We start from the raw sequence: 21,827 nt of genomic DNA on the forward strand, positions 1-21,827 counted from the left end.
GGGCATTTAAATGACAACAACTAAGGGTAATGAATTTTCCTTTTTAATATATAACTAAGATATTTGCATTATGGATTTGGAGACAAAGAATACTATGGACAGCATGCAGAAACTCACATTATTTAAGCATGTAATGCAAGTACTTCAGAATAATTTAAAAAAAACAGATTTCTGTTCTAAGATTGTTGGATAGTAACTTAACATAGAGGCTGGGACTTTTCTTTAAGACCTGTAGATAAATATGCTTTTTCCTATGCCATCTGCATTTAAATGCCTTATTTGCTCTTCTTTCAATTATTTCCAATGATTGTTTAATCTGTATTATTTGTTTACTGGAACTGATGTTTAGCATTTATGGATTTTTGACTATCCTGGTGGAAGATCTGGTAGAATTTAGATTGTCCTGAAAGGACAGTCTCCACATACCATGTTAACTTGCACCTCTCCTCTAAGTAGGAGTATGGTAGTGATTTCAGCTGCTAAAACATGACTCATAGGAATAATTTTACAGTGTTAGCCAGATTGCATCTGTTTTGAGGAATGATCGTGAGTCATCCTTTACAAGGATAACAGTCTTGGTGAGGGGAAAATATATATTGAAGTCAATGCAATCTGAGTCAAACATATTTTATTTCTCATTACAGATGAAATAGTGGGGAGAGTGAGTGTTGAACATAAAGAGGACCAAGCTGGGAGGCAAAAGTGGAAAGTAAGAGATAATCAAATTTTGTTCAGGTGAAAAAAGGTAGAAGGGTAATCCTCAAATGAGGTGGAACAGAAGTGACAAAAACTTTAGGCTTTTGTCCTGGACCTGTGAAGTATTAAATTTAGCAGAGGTGTGACTGTATAGTGCAACAGACAGAATAAAATATAATATGAATAAGGGGAAACAAGGATGAAGAACAAGATGGTAAAATGAAGAAGCAGTACAGGAAATAAACTTGTTAGCTAGGGGGCTGTAGTCACCTAACCCAAAGCCTGGGAGAAAGGCCAGGTCTTCTTCTAGAATCCTGCCACACATTGTGTCATTCTGGTGTCATCATGGTTAGGAACAAACCTCTGCCTTTTCTAAAATCTGGCTGTGCATTGAACATTTTGCTACCTATGTATGGCTTTATGCCTCTCTGCAAGAATTTGAGAAAAAACTCAAATATAAGGAATTCTGTTAATGGCTCAGCCATTTACACATTTTGGGGTATCTCCTTTCTTTCATCTTTCTAACCTCTTGTATACTTGTATACATACTGTATAGATATAGATCCGTTAGCACATTAAGTGTCTCTTCTCTTGAAGCTTTCAACAGCTCAACTGGTATTTTATCTATGCCTAAGATTTTCCTGTTTGGCAGCTGGTCTATTGCCTGATGACCTCTCTTTCTACCGAGTTGTTTCCTGAATATCCACTCTCTCTATAAGTTTGTCATTTACTATCCTGTTTTCTCCTACAGCCAGGAGCCATATTCTCTGACACTTGTATTCAGAATATCTAGAGGCACCTGGATGGAATAAATGATGCCCCCCCCCTTTTATTTTAACATGCAGAACTTTTACCACATTGCTAGGGCTACCATATTGACTTTTTTGACCATATCCTGACTTTACCCTGGTTTACATGAGGGCCTGTTGTTCTTTCCCATAGAAGAATCCTGCTTTGACTTATCCTGGATAAAGATGATTAGATTTTAAGCAGTTTTCCTAATCCTCTATGTTGATTAATTAAAAAGAGTTATATGTTCAGTATTGCATTTTAAAAATTGCATTTAATAACTTGAATATACTGTGCCTGTTATAGTTCTGCTGTCATTTTGTTTGAGAGTTTTCCATGGCTTTCTCACTTTTGTAATGAGCTTTAACTAAATCCTTAAAAAAAAAAAAAAAACTACAACTGATTCAAAGTGATAACTGCTGTGTTAATTCTTCCTCTTATATTCAGTCCATGAAGACTGGAGCTTTCTTCACCTTCTCCTTTTCCTAGAACTAAATTTGGTATTTTCTGACTGAACACACACACACACACACACACAACACCCCCCCCTTTTTTTTTTCTTTTTTTCTTTTTTTGCTTTAGTAAGAGTGGTCCAGCTTTGGGGAAGCTTGTATTGTGAATAATAATCATGGATTAATTAAAAGGCTAGTGATACTCCTCTTGAAAAATGGGTGTCCATTGGCCCTTTCCTTCCTGAATATGTTGTGGTGATGGTGGTGGTGGTGGTGGTGACGTACTCATTTTTCATCCCTTGGCCAAATTGCTTTATGTGCAAGTCGGCCTGAGATGAATCTTGAATTAATTTTGAAATTCTGCTGTCCTCTCATATATAATTTATTGTATGAAATGCAAGGCAGTCAATCTTTCATTAGACATGGGGTGACCGAGGGTCAGCAGACACCACTGCCGTACTAACAATAAAGGCCCCCACATCTGGTCTGGAACGATGTCTGGAATTGCAAAATGCATGCATCCACTTACTGCTCTGGCTGAAAACATAAACGTAGAGGCCAGTTTGCCTGCTGAAACATGAACCAGTGTAATAGAAACCGAAGGCCTGAAACAGACTGTTTGTGTGTCTAGCCAGTCTATTAGCAAAATGTGGAGGACTGACGAGCAGGAGGACCTCAGTTTCAAGTCGCACACTTTACAAGCTGTTTGTAATATAGTCCATTTCAGGTTTCGAAGGAGGAGACGGGGGGGGTGGTTGGGGAAAGAGGTTGCATTCCACCATGGAACTTACACATGATGCTTTTAACATGTGGTTGGTTTTGCCACAGAAGCTGCTGGTGCATGTAGCAATGCTTGTTTTTTACAGAGCTATTTGACTGCCTGTCTAACTCTCTTTGTGGTGTATGTTCTTCAGTGAGGCCTGCATAAATCCCAGGACAGAGGTTTCTCAGAACTGAGCCCAATATTAATGATTGAGGGGATCCTGGGGCGGGGGGGGGGGGGGAAGAGAATTGAGATTCCATGCCCAGGACCAGTAAATAGGAGAGAGTCTTCTACATTCCTTCATCTACAAAGACAGCAATCAAACATCAAGACAAGCAGCCTCATTTAGACATTATCCAGAGTTATGTGGTAAAATACCATAGGCAATTTAGAAAATCCCATGGATGTGGTGACATAAGCGACACACCCAAGAGATCCAGATGGTGTATGCACATGCATCTCTAAGACACATGACTATGGATGTCTACAAGCTACTGCTCTTTTGGTCATCAGCTCTGGCTATTTTAGGCATCTGCGCAGTTCGCAATGCAAGTACAAAAGTGGTAGAGCTTGCTTTTGGATTGCATGGGGATGGTTTCATCAGACAGACCCATTTGGTTCACCCTGCTGTGGTCCTCTCCATGTGTCTTCCCTGTATGTCATCTCCTCCTTCATATCTTTTTATAACATCCAATATTTATCTATAGGGAAAAGGCACCCAACCACAGAATGCTTTAATGTATTCAAACAATATTTTGAGAGAAAATATTGGAGGAGATTGGAACTGATGTGATTGCTCGATACAAATACTTTTCAATCATGAAAAACAAAATAAGCAATGTTTCCCCTGTATTTACTCTTTATGCCTATTTAGTTAAAAATGACATTTACTTCCATCTTTTTTTGTCAATATATTGGCTTGATATAGTTGTCTAATAAATGGTCCACATTTGCTGTCTATTGACCGAGAAGTTTCATAAATGAATACATTGGTATATGAAAGCACCAGTTAATATCTTGGTGCATTCCTCCAGATATTATTACATAATAAGTGCATTGTAGAAGGGAGGACACCTTTTTATATACATTTACAATAATGTGGATTGGCCATATACAATTTTTGGATTTTTTATTTCATTTCTGCCATTATAAGAAGGATGAAGTGGGGAAAAAAGGCCTATAAAATACAAATGGAAGTAAAATTCATTTGAGTCCCATTTCCAATGAACTGACACATTATTCAAAATTTACAATTCTCACATTTAGCAATGAGGTTCATTTTTTTAAAAAAAGAAATGTTAAGGGAAAACCTGTACAATATATATCATGCAAATAACATGCAGAAAGGCACTGTGTTTGAGTAAATTATTGTAAAAACTTGGCACAATAAAAGAAATTGAAAACCAACGTGCATGCCTTTGGAGAAATGTGCACTGAAACACAAGTTGATGCTTATGCGAAATTTTAAAAATAATGTCATATTCATCAAACTAACCCTGATGCATTTTCAAAAATAAGAAATTGGGATAAACCTACATGGATTGATCCACTCATCTTTTCAATAAAATCTTTTTTTCCCCTTATTTTCCGAGTGATCACATAGAATACCTGAGAACTCTATGGTATGTGTATATATTTATTTATTAAATTTATATGCTGCCCAGCTCACTATCATCTTGTTCTTCCTGCTTTACCTTTCTCCCTGCTTTATTGTTCGCAAACTGCCTTGATTGAGACTGAGAAATATTATGTAATAAATGCATCGCTGTCATTTTAAATACAGTTATTTTAGATAAAAGTATTTCTATGATAAGAAAGAAGGCAACGCCCCCCCCCCCCAAAATCTTTTTTTCAAATGACCAGCACTCACAGGATGTAAAGAAAGTGCTAAGGTAGCACTCTAAAATTTCTGCAAGTGTTCAGCTTAGGAAGTATTTTAGCATTCCTGCTGGCTCAGGAATTCTGGGAGTTGAAGTCCACAAGTCATAAAAGAGCCAAGGTTGCTTGCCCTGATGTAGCATATAGGATGATTCCTTCTTCTCCATTTGTGCTAGAACTCCCCATCTACCACTGGACGTCTACCGACTAACAGATTTCTATCTATTTTTATCTGCTACCAGTAGTGATGGACAGCATCTTTCCAGGAAACTTAGAAGTCTGTCCCAACTTATGCTCCTTTAGATAAGGATCCCAAGAATTGATTCAGAAATCTGCTTGCAAAACATGTATTTCTCCCCCAGTGAGCTAATGTGAATGCAATGGATGTGCATTCTTGCTTGTTCAAGAGGGGAACTGGGACCGGGCTGAATTCATGTTTCTGTCTCAGCATTCATTCATATTTATTGAGATTTTTAAAAGGATGGATTACACAATGACCCATAACAGAACACAGTTTTTCTATCTTGAAATAGTGTGTCTTAGATGTCTTGGATGAAAGAATAAGGGATAAATTGTCCCCAATCCCATTCTTTGGACACAAACCAGGTTATATTCCTCCCCCACATGACATATGCACATTTTTTAAAAAAGGTGAGAATCATTCCTGCCTCTCAATAATGTCACCTTATTTGGCAGGAACACCATATGGCTGAGGAGAAGGATACAACAGCTTTTCTGAAGCCAACCTGACTTGCTTCTGTCAAAGAATCCCATTCATGCCACTCTAAGTTCAATGAGGGAATGTCAGTTTCATAAACTATTGTTGCCCCCTGTTCCATTTTACTGGCAGGGCAGAAATTGTGCATCTCCACCTCACTATTTAGTTGCATGTAGCATTTAGTGTAAATGTTAAGAAGACCCAGTAAGCAGAGCTGTTCCCCCTCCAAATCTTTTCTCTAATTAAAATCCAGGAAGAGGCCTCAGGACATATGAAAGAACTGGAATCAACTGAAACAAAGACCATTTTGTTGTAGCCCTATCAACCCAGGACATGGGCAAAATCCTAGGCCCAACTACTCATTGGCTGCCTGCTTTTGATTGATGAAGCTGACAGCTCACAGAATATCCCAAACATTGCGGTTTAGTTGGTGTCTAAGGATTGCTCTCCAAAGAGCTGTTTCAGATCACTCATTGCCTTTTTGAATATGCATGTTCACCTTCTTATGTATGATTTAATAACCACTATATATCATGTAACCCTAGTTTAAAATCTTCCATTCAATTTTAGGTTAAACAGGAAGTCTTCAGCTAGATCAAACCCTCATGGAGTTTAGTAATTAAGCAAGCTTAGTGTTGTGCATAATATAACAATTAGCTCTTTGATCTAGTTTATCATTAGTCCTGTGCAAAACTCCCCATTCCAGGAAATATCAGAAAAGATTATTCTAAATTCTAGAACAATGTTCTAGAACATTGTAAACTACTTCCTGTTGTGAAAGATTTATTTCCAGAAAACCACTGGGGCACTCCTGGAATTCTGGATTGGTGCGCTATGGAATCAAAATGGACATTTTCCCTGTTTCTTGGACTGTTCCCTAGAACAGTGACTCTTGTAATGCCCCTCTTAACTGCGTTATCTCAATACAGTAACTGAATGGGTTTTCAGACAAGAGACTTAATCAGCCTTCTGCAGAAATGCTGGGGATTGAATTTGGGACTATAACTGAACTAGGTTTAGATCTCAAATGTGGTAGAGACTAGGAATTTATGTGGCTCAAAGCAACTACGCTATATCTGAGATGCATCTCCTCATTGGCTAAATAACATGGAATCATTTTTGCCTTTGGAAATGTAAGAAAAAGGAAGAAGGAAGGCAGGAAGGAAGATAGGCAGGCAGGAAGCCCAAAAGCCAGGCAGGCAGGCGGAAGGAAGGAAGGAAGGAAGGAAGGAAGGAAGGAAGGAAGGAAGGAAGGAAGGAAGGAAGGAAGGAAGGAAGGAGAGCTGAAGAGAATAGAATGAACTGTACATTTGCTTTTTATTTCTGTGGTATAACAACCTCAGAGCTAATTAAAACTAAATAATAGTTTAGCTAAGAAGAGATTCCCTTATTCAAGCAATAGGTTTCTTACCAGATAAGGGCACCACAGTATTCCCCACCCCATCCCTCCCCATACCTATGTCTGTTATTTACAAACTATGTTACTTTTTGGATACATTTCTTTCCAGAAATCATATCTGTACAGAATAACAGGAAAAACTGTGAAGAACTATAACGAGACAGATAAAATTTTGCTATTTCTGTTTGGAATTTAATGGAAAGGTAAGCATTTGGGGTGTGAATCTCCTCCTATCTTTAACGCAAGATCTCCTTTGTAAAAAAGTTTTAGACCAGGGCTTTTCAACCAGTGGTACGGGTACCACCTGTCGTACGGGTACCACCTGTGGTACATTGGCACCTGGCAGATGGTACGCAACCATCCTAGAAAAGTGGTAGCGGGAGAGGGGAATGAGCTGAACCAGTGGCAGCACCACACAAGCCTGAGAGAGAGAGATGGCTGGAGCTGCAGGGCTGTCAGGGCTCAGCAGAAGTGCTAGGATCAGCATTTCTTTGGGGCTGTCAGGGCTCAGTGGAAGCGCCAGGATCAGTGCCAGGCTCCAGCTGGAGCTCGGTGCTGATCCTGGTGCTTTTGCTGAGCCCAGAAGAAGTGCCAATCAGCTGGAATGTTGCAGCATCTCCAGGGTCTTGTGATTTACATTCAGATGCTTGGCAACTGATTCATATTTATGATGGTCACAGTGTCCCAGGGTCATGTGAAGTGACCAAAACCTGCTGCAATCACCCAGCAGATGAGGGGAATAAAAACCAAACACACCCCCCACCCCACCCCTACTGCCAATCCTCAACAGAAATTCTCACAACAATGAAAACCTTGGAGAGGAGGAAGAGTGCGGCCGGGTGGGCAGGCAGGTGTCTTGCTCAGTTGTGGCTTGGGGGGCACTTTTTTCAGTGCCATTGTAACTTTGAACAGTCATTAAGCGAACTGTTGTAAGTCAAGGACTACCTGTACTTTTATCACTTTTTTCCTTTTTTTTTTTGGTCATCAAGTTTTTGACACCTTGCTCGGCGACTGATGGTACTCAGATGTGGTACAATAGGTAAAAAGGTTGAAAAGCCCTGTTCTAGACCATCATGCAATTTGTAATACTTAATACAAATTCTCTTTGTGTCTAGGGAATATTTTTAGCTAACACTTGACCGCAAACATTCAGTAAATAAGCTTCAAAGATATACATATTTCTAACAGTACATTTGCCCCAAAGGTTGGCATTTGGTGCAGCAAATTGGTTATTATCAGGGATGGTTATTATGGCCATTCCCTTAAATGATCCCTAGGATAATAAACTACAAAACCCACTTGCTTTTCTATATCTATCAGAAAGCAACTGTTCAAGCCTTTCTCTATGTACATTTGTGCAAAAAGGAAGAAGGATGTTTTTAGATCAGCATGAACTCAGCCAGCTAGGAAATAAATGCCTATGAGCTGGAAGTCAGTTGGAGAGGCAAGGCTTACACACAGTACATTTTCAGTGAAACTCTATCAGAACGTGGGTGTTGTTCCCACACTCAAATCCCTATTTTTATAAAAACCAACTTCCTGTTGCCTAATGCAGCTTGGCATAACGTTTCATTCGATGCTATTTACAGCAGAGAATACATTTCTTGGTTGCCGGGTGAGTGTTTGAGGGCAAGAAATCTTCCACACGGAGTATAAGTTAAGGATGTAATAAAGCATAAATAGTATGGTGATATAAAAGGACTTTTCTTCCTCCAACTGTAAGTAACTCTATTTCCCTTCCATGTGTATCTAGTGGTTTATATGAGATCCCGAATCCTGCAATAGGCCAATTTACCAACCTAAAATTCTGTGCAATTGGAGCAAATCTTTATCCCAAGAAACCTTTGAAATAATTGCCTAGTTCTTACCTCAAACAAGTGAAATACATGCAACCGGATTGACCTTTCATTTTTATTCCTCTTCCTTTTTCTTTTACTTCTATTCTGTGAGTCATTTAGAGTGAAAATTGCTCTAAGAACCACATAAGTAGTTGATGGCATTGATAGCAGCAATATGGCCAACAATTCATCTTATTTTTTTCAACCATGTTTCATTCCTTGTCAAAATATTGTAAATTCAGCCATTCTTATACAGTAGTCAAAGCCAAGCATAACACAAATATTTGAGTGTTCTAAATAGTATGGATTTATCATGTTGTTGTTAGTTGCGAAGTCATGTCTGACCCATCGCGACCCCATGGACAATGTCTCTCTAGGTCTTCCTGTCCTCTACCATCTTCTGGGGTCCATTTAAGCTCATGCCTACTGCTTCAGTGACTCCATCCAGCCACCTCATTCTCTGTCATCCCCTTCTTCTATTGCTCTCAATTTTTCCCAGCATTAGGCTCTTCTCCAGTGAGTCCTTCCTTCTCATTAGGTGGCCAAAATACTTGAGTTTCAACTTCAGGATCTGGCCTTCTAAAGAGCAGTCAGGGTTGATCTCCTTAGGACTGATCAGTTTGATTGCCTTGCCGTCCAGGGGACTCGCAGGAGTCTTCTCCAGCACCATAGTTCAAAGGCCTCAATTCTTTGGCCCTCAGCCTTTCATATGGTCCAACTTTCACAGCCATACCTTGCAACTGGGAAAACCATGGCCTTGAGTATAGGTACTTTTGTTGGCAGGGTGATATCTCTGCTTTTTTAGTATGCTGTCTAGATTTGCCATAGCTTTCCTCCCCAGGAGCAAGCATCTTTTCATTTCTTGGCTGCAGCCCCCATCCGCGGTGATCTTGGAGCCCAGGAAGATAAAATCTGTCACTACCTCCATTTCTTCCCCAGTATCAAAAGATTTATCATAGGAAGTGATAAATTAATCATCCAACTGGAGAAGATTGTAGAAGAAGGACAAGATGGTTAACTTCATTATGTGGACTCCATGAATGCATTGTAAACCCTAGAAACCAGTTTTCTGATCAATGTGTCATCATGGAACCAGGAAAGAAGCAAGAGAAAGATTAGAAAGCTGGGTAACAGATTTTTATCAGTGTAAACTCTTCCTCCTGTGAAGCTTTTCTTTTCTATAAACAAAATGCAGGCGCCTTAAGCAGGAGTCACATTCCAGTTGCTCAGGATCTAGTGACTGGAAGAATGGAACAGGTTGCTTTAGTGCTACCCATCAGTTTCAGCATCTGCGGATGCACTGACTCTAGACTGAACCATTGTGTTCCCTACAGCGTCCATTTTAACCAACATACACTATTCTTCTGGACTGCCAATAAGCACTTATGGGGAAATCCATAGAGGCCCACAAGGAGAGGAGTTCATAACAATTTACTAAATGTGTGCTGGGAAATTGTGATGCCACCCTTTGCTTCTGATATACTTGTGTTGATATGATACAACTAAAGAGAGTGGCATATGTGTCTTGATATCATGGTGTACACATCATCACTTTGGTGTTTGGTGTTATTTTGGTCGAGAACAGATGCCAATGCAAAGTCTGGAGAGACAAACCAAGGGAGTGGGCAACTGACTAAAGGCAGAAATAGATGAAAAGGACACACAGAAACAAGGTCCTACAACAAGGGCCACCAGAAAACTGTGGAGAGTTTCAGGATGTTCTTTTACAGAGGAAACTTGTTATTCATTTAGCTCTTCTTTAAACCCACATTTGATTGGGATAATGGAGAAGATATTTGTTTGCCCATCTCAATATTCTGGAACATCTTCCTGCTTCTTTGTTGGCTATTACCACCATATCTGGGAGAGCTATATTGTCCTTTGATCTTAGGTAGCTGGATTTATTGTCTGCCTACCATAGCTCCAGGTGATCCTTTGGTGTGACTCTTTGGCATGTACGGTGTTAATGTTCTCTGACATTTTATTATGCACTATGTGGCTGCTCTGAAGTTGTTTTATTGCTCTTTTCAATCTTTTCATATTGTATATGACTCTTTTATTATTCCTTAAAGCTGTCTTGAATTATTTGAGAACAGGTGGAGCTGACCCATAACAGCTTTGGGACCCTGTAAAAGAAGTGTGCTCTCTCTCTCTCTCTCTCTCTCTCTCTCTCTCTCTCTCTCTCTCTCTCTCTCTCTCTCTCTCTCTCTCTCTCTCCAGCTCTATATCTGGAAAAAGAAAAAGTTAACATATTTTGGGGGTCTATAAGAAGAAGGAACTGTAAAATATAGTATTTGTCTTCAGTATCTTTTAAAGACATTAATGTCTGCAAATACATATCAAGACTTGGAAATGCAGCTATTTTCTGCAGCTAGCACTGTTGGTATTTAGTTGGCATTTCTAAATAAACTAATTTATATCTTCAGGGAATATGAAGAGGAAGTATCCTTTGGTTTTTGCATCCCTTAAATACGGCAACAGACGTCTTGGCTCACAAAACATGTACTACAACACATCTAATGTACTTTACTTAGGTTAAATTACAAACAAATGTAAATGTTGTAGGACAACATGCATGCGCAATGCACTACTTAAAAGAAACTGCAGTTAGAAATGTGCCCAGTAAGCTGACAGTTATTTTTACAACAAGTTAGAAAATCAAGAATCCCATCACTTAAAGCTGATCATTTTGTCAAGGAGCTCTCAGTTATTGCTGATAATTTGCCTTTTCAGAAAAGGGTCATCTATATTTAGCTGCGTACTTTAGCTGCGTACTTTAGCTGTGTACTTTCAGATTAAATGTAGGCTGGCTCAGTGTGCAGATCATGTATTCAAAGTCTGAAGAAATAGAGATAATATGACAAAACATATTTTCTTCAGGGAAAAAAAAGTCTATCGATGTACCACCGTAGATTCTATGAACAAAAAAAGCTGCTGTACATGTATGAAACTTGGGAACAGAATAATAAATACAACTGCTGGTTTAAAATTATGTCTAAAATATGCTTAAGAAAATAAACTTTGATCTAATCCATGGGCTGGGTATGGATTGTCTAGCCAAACACCCAGATCCAGAGGCCTGGATGAAGCTTTTGCACTACTTATTCTATCTAGTTCATCTGTCAAGAAAAGTCTTCTTCAATCCCAACATAGATGCAAGCCCTAGCATGGCATCCAGTCCATGCCTCTCCAAGTAGCTATGCTTTATTCAGCAGAAATTCCAGACATCTTAGGAGTTACCTCCCTCTCTCCCCCACAAAGCCACTCATTCAGCTGCATGTTTGGAAATAACTGGAGTACTTAAGTGCTGAGCTCACTTTGGCATCTGGGGATCCAGGTTACGGGGGTCTCTGCTGGGATAGAACTCAAAAAGCAGCTGAAAGGTTTGGTAATCAGATTATCTCATGCTTAGTTAGTTTAGTTAGCTTCCCCCCGCCCCCCGCCCCCTGCCGCCAACTCATTTTTTACCCCTCTGGAAGGTATTTTCCTTGGAAGGTTCCTTGCAAATTCACTGCTGGCCTCAGCATGTGTGAAGCAAGCCAGCTTAGACAAACACAGCCAATTGGATGTGCTCTATAAATCATCACCCACATCCTTCAAGCGGGGAAGAAAAAAACACAGTGGGGTCAGAAGCAGGAGAGAACAACTGGTCAGTCTTCCGCAGCAGGAAATGGAGTCTGTTCACTGTGTTACTGATTGAAAATTTGCACAGTGTTGAAGGAGAAGAGAACCTCATGCGCTATGTTGATATGAGATCAACCTTTTTTTTTTTAAAAAAAAGTTCTCACTAAACCTCCTCAGATTTGACTAGTTTTCTGCTTCACCCAGGTAGAGCTGAAAAAAGCCAGGAAAAGAAAGATTCCTGGGCAGATATTGAAAATCATGCCTTGCTCTCATTTTAAAGATTGGGCTGAAAGTCTCTTTTAAGTTTGCATTATTTTGATGGGTGGAAAGGAAACAATACAAACTGGAAGATGGTTCCAAAAATAATAATTTTTAAAAAACCACTAAATTGTTAGGCTGGATCCTTTTCTGTCTTTTAGTATGTAAGGGTTTTTTTCTTATACTTCTCTACACTACTTGGTCTGCTTTGGATGCTAGATCCATACTCACTTTCTGCTGCTTTGGGAACATTCTGGTTATGGCACCATGATAAATGATGTAAGATGAATGGCAGGAATCTTTCTCCCTAACTTTCCTCCATATGTGCTGCCCTGTCCCACTTTAGTTTTCCTACATATCAACAGCAGAAGTTGAGTTGATCCCACCTCTCAGTCTCTTGTCCTGAGCTATCCTTCCTTAGAGTCAGACATTGTAGAAAGTTACCAAGACTGGCTACTTCGTTAGAGAAAAGACACTCCCAGTCACTCAATCCTCAATATTTTGTCCTGGGATAGACTCTCAGCATGTGGAATGTTAATGAAATACCTTTTTGCTGCAATGTTAATTAAACGCTTCTAGTATTACGTGAACCCAAGTAAGCCTTTAAAAACTTTGTTTTTTGACATTAGAGTATTCATGCTTAAACAAGTGAATAGTTAATTCTAAACAGATAAAAATGATTTTGGGGGCCTTTTCCAGCTGCGTGCATGTGTCTGAGTTAAGAGCAAGGGCTTAGAAGTTGGGTCAGAAGGTTGTTTGCTACAATTCATCACAAATAGTTCCTTGACATTTGAATTCCTTTTTGATTTTCCAATAATTTTATTAAAGGTTGTAATTACAATAGTAAAATTTATGCAAACTAAAAAAAAGAAAAGGCAGAAAGAAAAACTAAGGGGGAAAATGGAAAATATGAAAGATATAAAGAAGGAAAGAAAGGAAAGAAAGAAAAATAAGAATACAGTAAAGAAAAAGTAAAGAAATATATAAGAAGGTTCTCAGCCTTCATCACAAGTATGAAAATTTTAATAACCTTTCACCTCCTCTTAAATTACATTAAAAGACCTCTTCTTCCCGAATCCCATCTCTTATCTATAAACAAATCCATAAGGTCTTGCCATTTCAATCCTGATGTCAGAAAAAGTCCATTAAGAGTTACCAGAGATAACAGCATATCTTTAACCTTGTTCAAATAAACCAGCTTTATATTCTTTCCCTTTACCTCTAACAATCTGTTCAATCTCTTCAAATAATTTCCTAACACTTTATTTCTTCTCGTTTCTTCTTTGCCCTGTCTCACAAGGTTCTTCAAAGCTTTAACAGGTGTCTGTTAAAAATATAGCCCAATGTAGAAAGTCTATCCAGGTCACTCTCTTGGTTTATTGTATGTCCTTTTTAATTATGAAGACATCAGTTGGTTTCTTTTATATGTCCAGTGTAACATCTTCTTCCATGTCATTCTTCTAGCCTGTAAGTCCACATTCAACTCAATCTCAATCTTTTCAGGTAAAACCTGTTCCTCTTCCATAGAATCTTTTAGGCATAGTCTGCCTACAGAGGAAGCTATCACTCTTGCCATTGTTAATATTAACTTCTGACTTCATTTTTCAAAGCTATTTGTCAATATTTCCAGTGTTAGAATATTTTGTACCATTCTCTACCTGTTAGTTGAGTATATGTGCTCTTCTCTTGTAGTTAAAATCTTTAAAAATTGTATACCAAAGGGAACTTATTTTTTTTCCAAAAAATCAAAACACAAGAATTTTCCAACTTTCCTTATAATTAATTTCAAGGTCTTATTTCAAATTTATCAAGACTCTTACTCCATTTGTAACTTTCTAAAATCAAAGTTTTAATCAATGTTTTGCTGTTTAGTTATTTATTTTTCCCAAAGTTTTTCAGCTTATTGTTAAACAATTCTTCATGAAGAATTGTAGGCAGACTTACCTGATGTTTACGGACTTGTCAATCCAAAGGTTTCTAATAGCTGAAAAGTAGTTAAAACCAATTTCCAAATGTAGTTAGAAAAGGAAGTGCATTAAATTAGTGTCCCTTTAAAGGCATGAACCCAATTTGAGCAAGATGATATTCTTTCATCTCCCAGTGTTCAAAATCTGCTGGAGACTTCTGCCTTTCAGTCTCCTCACAAAGAGCAAATGTCTAGGGCACTTATGGGCAATTTTCCATCCTCTCTTTGCCCAGAGATATTCAAAGAGTAGTTTACTCACAAATTCTTCATTCTCTGCAGTTATGGATTCGGCTTTTCATAGGGCCATCCTCAGTCCACCATTTCTTCCTCTGGACATTTCTGTGTCAAACAGAGATTGACTGTATCTTGCCAAAATATGGATTTCTTAGCTGGATCAAAGTCCTCACACTTGCTTTCCAAAATACTTTCTTTCTGAGAAAAAGGGTGCTGATGTTTTCATTGGTCTCTCAATTGTAGGAAGGAATTTTATTGAATACATACATACACGGACTGGATTTTATGATCAGAAATTTTCTCCCTCGTAGTAATTTTCTTCCCCTGAAAAATGCTGAGCTACTCAGAGAAACAAGGCTTAGTGCTCAGCTTCCCATCAGATCCACTTTGTGGGAAGTGTTGAGAATGTCCTGAAATGCAGTTGCATCATTTTCAGACCTATAGCACATCTGGAGGAAAGTTAAGAAGAAAGACTCCTGCCATTCATTTTACATCATTAATCATGGTGTCATATCCAGAATGTTCCCAAAGCAGCAGAAAGGTAAAATGGCTGCTGAATCTCAGTTGTCAGAGCATGGATATCCATTGTCACAGCGTTGACAATGGAATTGTGTGTGCATTGTGTACATCATGAAACAATGTATGTATTGACCCAAGTTATTTTCTTTGGACTATCTAACATCCCACATCCACCCAGTTATTGCATCCATAGACTGCCTCCTCTGACTTAGATGTTATGGAGAAATAGGGGTGAATGTCCTGTCCATTTGCTAATACCTAGTTCTAAAACTCCTGGTAATCAATCTCCCCAATGCATTTAAGGATTCACCAGATTCCAAAAGTCTTTGGAACAGAGGATCTAAAGGAATGCCACGTCCCTGTAGGCCTGCTTGATACCACGATTTTGAACTTCATGAGATTCTGGTCTGACCATGACAGAAATTATAATCCTAGCCAGCAAAGGAAAAAAATAAATGGAGACTATCCATTGGTCCTTATGCATAACAATTTAGGAGAGACCCATAGAGACCTTGAAACCTTGTGCTGGCATTGCAAGACACATGAATGTAGAAGTCCTTTGGGACCACATTTGGGATAACCTTTGCCAGCATAGTCAGAAAATATACCAATAATGTGCCCATTGGGGCTCCCAGATCCAACCTCAAGTAGATCTAATCTCTAGCCCCTCTCCCCCAGGTAGAGAGCCTTTTTGGTGAACAAGTTGGTATTTCTATGGACCACTCCCTTCCTGCCTCTACTCATTAGCCTGGGTTGATGCTACACTGAGAAATCAGGCGGGTGAAGCTGAGTCAGCTAATCCAATGCATATGCATAACTGAATCAACTAATGGGACTCATATGTGCAGCTAACAGCCTTTAGCCATGCTCGTTCTTTTATTTTAAATGTTCCCCATTTATGATTCTTAAGCTTGTTTGTTGTTGCTTTTGTAACTACAAAAATTACTCTGATGTGAGAATCCAATCCATATAGCTGAAAGATGCCTCTGTCTACACCCCTCCATTTAGGTTCATCATTTTTTACTTTTTGCTTACTTACTATACATTAATCAGTTACTGATGCGCAAGAGAACATCTGATTTGATGCTTGTTAAGTTCTCCCAATTTCATCAGAAAATATAAAGCTAAAATATAAATGTAATTTCTTAGCCTGGTTTTTAAATTTGATATTATAATTGGCCAGAAGTTGATTTTTGTGAAGATATGATCTATTAGGGCTTGAGTGGAGGAGGTGCTTTGCTTTGAAGAAGTTGGGTGCAACAGGCTTTCTTGAAACAGCATCTACAACATCCTGCTCTGCCCCAGGACAAGTCAACACTACTGTTCCTATGCTACAGGGAACATCTGTATCTTCTGCATGAGTGCTCCACAGAAGGGGCAGAAGCTTTTTCTTTCTTTTGCTGGAGCCTAAGGAGGCTAAGGTCTTCCTGCTGAGGAGCATCAAAGCTACTTTGCACAAGCCCATGGCATATTTTCAGTAAAAGATTGGTAAATTTACATATAGGTTATTTAATAGCTCTCAGGTGCTTTTCCCAGTGATTTCTTTGTTTTCAATTTGCTGGTAAGAACTAGGCATTTTTTTTCTTGTGGCAGCATTATTTGCTTCAGTTCTTTTGATTCTCTTTCTGAAAATATTCCTTTAGACACAAGGCGTTGCCTTACACCTTCTGCACAGAAAACAGATAGGAATAATATTCTCTTCAGTTTTCTTTATCTTCCTTTAACTTGTTTGTTATTTGTCTAATCACTTCTCTACTTATCTTCTGGTTTCTAATCTTTCTTTTTTTAATTATCATTGGTCTTGCTGAGAAATAACATAGTCACCCTGCTCAAAACAGTGTGGACAGTTGGGCTACATTCTTTATTGTCTCCAAAAGATTATGTTTATGTTCCTTTTTTCTCCTTGTCTGGGCAAATCTTTCATTTTCTAAGAGGATCTTTGGCTCTCTGCTAACATCTTCATTGATATTGACAGTTAACTATGTGAGTGATTCTTTGAACTTGGTAATTTCCAGAACAGAACAGAATAGAATAACAGAGTTGGAAGGGACCTTGGAGGTCATCTAGTCCAACCCCCTGCTCAGGCAGGAAACCCTGTACCATTTCAGACAAATGGTTGTCTAATCTCTTCTTAAAAACTTTCAGTGTTGGAGCATTCACAACTTCTGAAAGCAGGTTGTTCCACTGATTAATTGTTCTAACTGTCAGGAAATTTCTTCTTAGTTCTAGGTTGCTTCTCTCCTTGATTAGTTACCATCCATTGCTTCTTGTCTTGTCTTCAGGTGCTTTGGACACCTTGACTCCCTCTTCTTTGTGGCAACCACTCAGATATTGGAACACTGCTATCATATCATCCCTTGTCCTTCTTTTAATTAAACTACCCAATTCCAGCAACTGTTCTCTATATGTTTTAGCCTCTGGTCCCCTAATCATCTTTGTTCTCTTCCCTGCATACTTCCTGGACAAGTATACCCTATAGACAAACATCTATTATGGAGCTTTTGAATTACGGCCAAACATTTTTCTAGATATCAGAAACTCCTATTTTTCCTTTTCATTTTTTAAAAACCAATCAACTCATTTGAGAGAAATTTCTTTATGTGAAATCTAGTATGTTTATGTTGGACTTCCAATTTTCCACTTAGAAATAAATTATAAAGAACTCAGGGTTGATTTATTTAATGATCCATTGGTTTGTTTTCTTGACTGTCCATGATATTCTCAGGAGTCCTCTCCAACACAAAAGTTTAAAAGTGTCAATCATCTTTCTGTCCTGCTTTCTCAGAGTCTACATTTTGCTTGCATAGAGTGTCATAGGGATTGCCTGCATGTAAGTCTAGATCTGCATATCTGTCCGAAGGCTTTCACCACTACTCTATGGAATATTAATTTGTGACATATTCCTTGACTCCTAGTTCCTTTGTAGTTGACCCTAAAAGCCAAAGGCTGTCCACCTCTTTACATTCTTCCTTATCAATTCTAGGACTGGTTGCTCTGTCAGTTGTCATTAATTTAATCTTCTTTATACATAAGAAGGGAGGTGATGGATGGTTTATAAATATGATAGCTAGCTAGCTAGCTAGTGAAATAGAGATAGCTAGCCAGATAGATAGACAGAAAGATAGACAGACAGACAGACAGATAGATATAAAGAGACTGACAGACAGATAATCTTAGTCCTATTTTTTCACTGTGCTTCTTGACTTTCATTATTAAAGCTTGCATTTTCAGTTATTGAAGTAGTGTCAAAATATAGTTCAAGTTGTAGATTTTTCTTCCTTCAATTTTAAAACCATACTTATTTTCTTTCACTCCACTTTCGCTTCCATCAATGTATATTCTGCATGTATTGTAGGTAGGGAGAGTATACAACCCTGTCTCTCTCTTTGCCAATGTGGAGATTTGTCCTATTCTATCCATACTGTGACTTCCTGAATAGTATATAGATTTGGCATGAGGACAACATTCTAAACAAATACCTAAGTTTGACACGATCAATAGAATCAAAGGTCTTTTCTCAAAGGCACATATTGAGTTCTTTTTATATTCTTTGGCTTTCTCAATTATCCAAAGTTCATCAGCAATAATGTCCCTTGTTCCTTGACCTTTTCTAAAACCACTTTGAACATCTGGCATGTCTCCTGCCAGGTAAGGCTCTAATCTGCATTGGATGATCCTAAGTGTTATTTTGTTATTTTATGTGAAAATAGGGTTATTGCATGATCATTGGCACACTCTGTTAGATCTCCTGTCTTTGGTGTTGGAATGTAGATTGATTTCTTCCAATCTGTTGGCCATTGTGTCATTCTCCAGATCTGATGGCATCATTTAGTTAGAAACTTTATTGATTCTTCTTCTGTTGCTTGATATATTTCTGTAAATATTCCATCAATTCTTTAGTAGTTACTTAGTAATGACCAGAAAAATAGATTTAACTTCATCTTTCTGTGCTAGAAGTTCTGGTAAGAAGAGAATATCTTTTCAGATGTCTTTGAAGTTGACATTTCTCCTGTACAGAATGTCAGTATACTTCTTCCCATTTTTTTTTTCATCTTCTTTAAATCAGTCCTCGCATCCTTTACAAAACAATTTGAGACTGGAACCTCCTTCTGAATTCAGAGATCTTTTGGAAGACTATCCTTGTTTTTCAGTGTCTATTTCTATCTTCAGTGTCTTTACAGATGTTGTAATACTGCTTATTCTTTTTTTGTTAAGTTCCTTCCTGAGATTTTTGTGTATTTATTTTGGCTTTTCTCTCTTCTTGCCAATTACCACATTTTGTTCTGACATCCAGTTTGCCTTTTTTTTCTGTTTCTTGGTCTTTAGTAGTCTCTTTTTATGCTCTCCCTTAATATTTTCTTCAGGTTCACTCCACAGTTCCTCTGGTATCCTGTCAATTAATTCTGTACTTCAAAGTGTACTTCTTGATTCTTTGAAAATGGTCCGTATATGCTCAACAACTTATTTTAGAAACTAGTTGCATTTCTTCTTCTATTTTAGTTTAACTTGGAACTTGTACATAAACAATAAGCTCCTGGCTATATGTTATACTGCAGCTGAACTCTTCAACCTCCTTCTATCAATAATGCAGCCAAATTGATTTTTGTGTACACCATTTGGTGATGTCCAGCTATATAGCCTTCTTTTAGGTTGTCTGGAAGTATTGTGGGAAATTTTAATTTGACTACAACATAGAGATGGGTTGCTGCCCAGGACTTGCTTTAAGGAGCATTCATCACCATATTATAGGATCATCCTCCTATAGCTTTCACAGACTACTTCCCAGTAGTTGAAATCTTCTCCTTTCTGCCCCAATACATTGCTTCATATAGAAGTCCCCAATGAAAGCTGAAAACTGCTATTATAAAGCAGCATGTTTTGGGGAAAAAATGCATTAACAAATATTCTTCAAATGTGAATTTTATTTTTTCCCTAAGTAGTAGCTGACTGTGTTCTCAGGATTAAACAGGTTCCTTAGGGAATGCAGTCAAATATGACATGGGCCGTTAACAGACTTAGCCATCATTCTCTAAGCTATAATGAAAAAAGGCTACTTTTCTAAATTCTGCTCTATAGTTGGTACATTGTTATGCCAGCATTGCTGGTACAACTGATTCTCAAAAATATGACTGCTTTCTAAGTGCAGGATATTTTTAGCATAATTCATTCACATTTCTGAATTCTGAATTTCTGAAGGGCTATAATATTGTCTTAGGCTAATTTTCAAAAAAAAAATTCCTTCTCTTGTGATAGTGTAATTTATATCAAGTTTTCAGTTATCCTCTGAATTCTAGTGATACTTTTCCACAGTGCTTTTGTTGTAAAAAAAAAAAAAAAAGGTGCCGGAACTCACACACGTCATACAACCCGCCTTGCCTACCCTACAAGGTTCCATTCAAAAAAGGTGCCGGAACTCCGTTCTGGGCGTTCTATGACAAAAAAAAAAGCCCTGCTTTTCCATATATGTCTTAAATACTTTTCCTTGAATTTGAATTCAACTTCTGGAATTGTCTGATCACAGTGACATCATTTTATTCTTCTGTGATTTTGAAAAAAAAAATTCTGACAACCTTGAGATTCTTTGTGGTATCTCCAATCCAAGTACTAATGCTTCTTAGCTTCTAAGCCAGATGCGTTCTTAAAGAGTGTCCCTCTTTTATTTAATGCTTTACTCACAATTTTTAACAACAAACTGAAGAAGGGGGTTGTTTGGTTGTATAGGAAATAGAAAAAGATGGGCTATGGAATTTCCGATGGAATGTACAGCTAAATATTGTAAAGCAAATAATTTCTGCTTTCTTCTGATAATTGATGCTCTGCCTTCAGGTTTTTGCCATTTTTCTCAGAAAACAATCTGTTTCTCTTGCCATCCATTTTTGTTTTTTTTTTAAACATAAAAGGTGATTGAGTACGTCTCAAATGTACCACAAGCTATGATTCCAAAATTCACATCTTTTAGTTTTTTTAGAAGCCTGCTATGCTTCTCTAGTATAAGGCTATGGAGTTAAGATTTCTTTTCTTCTCTGTAACATGTGGGTGACTTCTAGGAAAAGCTAACCTGAAGAAAAACAATCCTTGAATGAAATCATATTTATTTTATTCAATGACTAGCAAGGTAGAAGATCCAGAAGCAAAGATCAGGTATAATAAAAGCAGCTTAGTAGGAAGACCAATAAAGGGTGAGAAAGTGGTGTATGTAGGTGTTGGATAAAGTCACCAGGTTAGATGATTATAGATACTTATAATATGATGTTGTCATGATTAATATGCTTCGGCTAACTCAATATCCAAGTGTGTGGTTACAATCCATAAAAACTAATTAGAATAATAAATCCAAGTTGAATGAATGAATGAATGAATGAATGAATGAATGAATGAATGAATGATAATAAATACCGGCACCAACTAAGAGGCTCTTATGGGACAAGGAGCTAGATTTTTCCTTGTCTCAAAAGTGGGTGGATCTTCCAGAAATAAGGAAAGGAGAGAAGCAACTAGAGAACTGTAATTCAGGTTAATAATTAGCCTGGGAGATAAATAATTAATACTTCTGAAACCATCCGTGACTGGAAAGGTGACCTGTACAAAGATTTGAGAATCAATATTATGTGCACACAGGAGTTTTCTTATTTATAAAAACCTTAATGGACAAAACCAACAGTAGGCAGAACATCTGGTACATCTGTCCCACAT

The sequence above is a fragment of the Crotalus tigris genome, unplaced genomic scaffold, assembly GCF_016545835.1.
Source record: "Crotalus tigris isolate CLP2741 ecotype Arizona unplaced genomic scaffold, ASM1654583v1 scf7180000024439.5362192, whole genome shotgun sequence".
NCBI classification, from domain to species: Eukaryota; Metazoa; Chordata; class Lepidosauria; order Squamata; family Viperidae; genus Crotalus; species Crotalus tigris.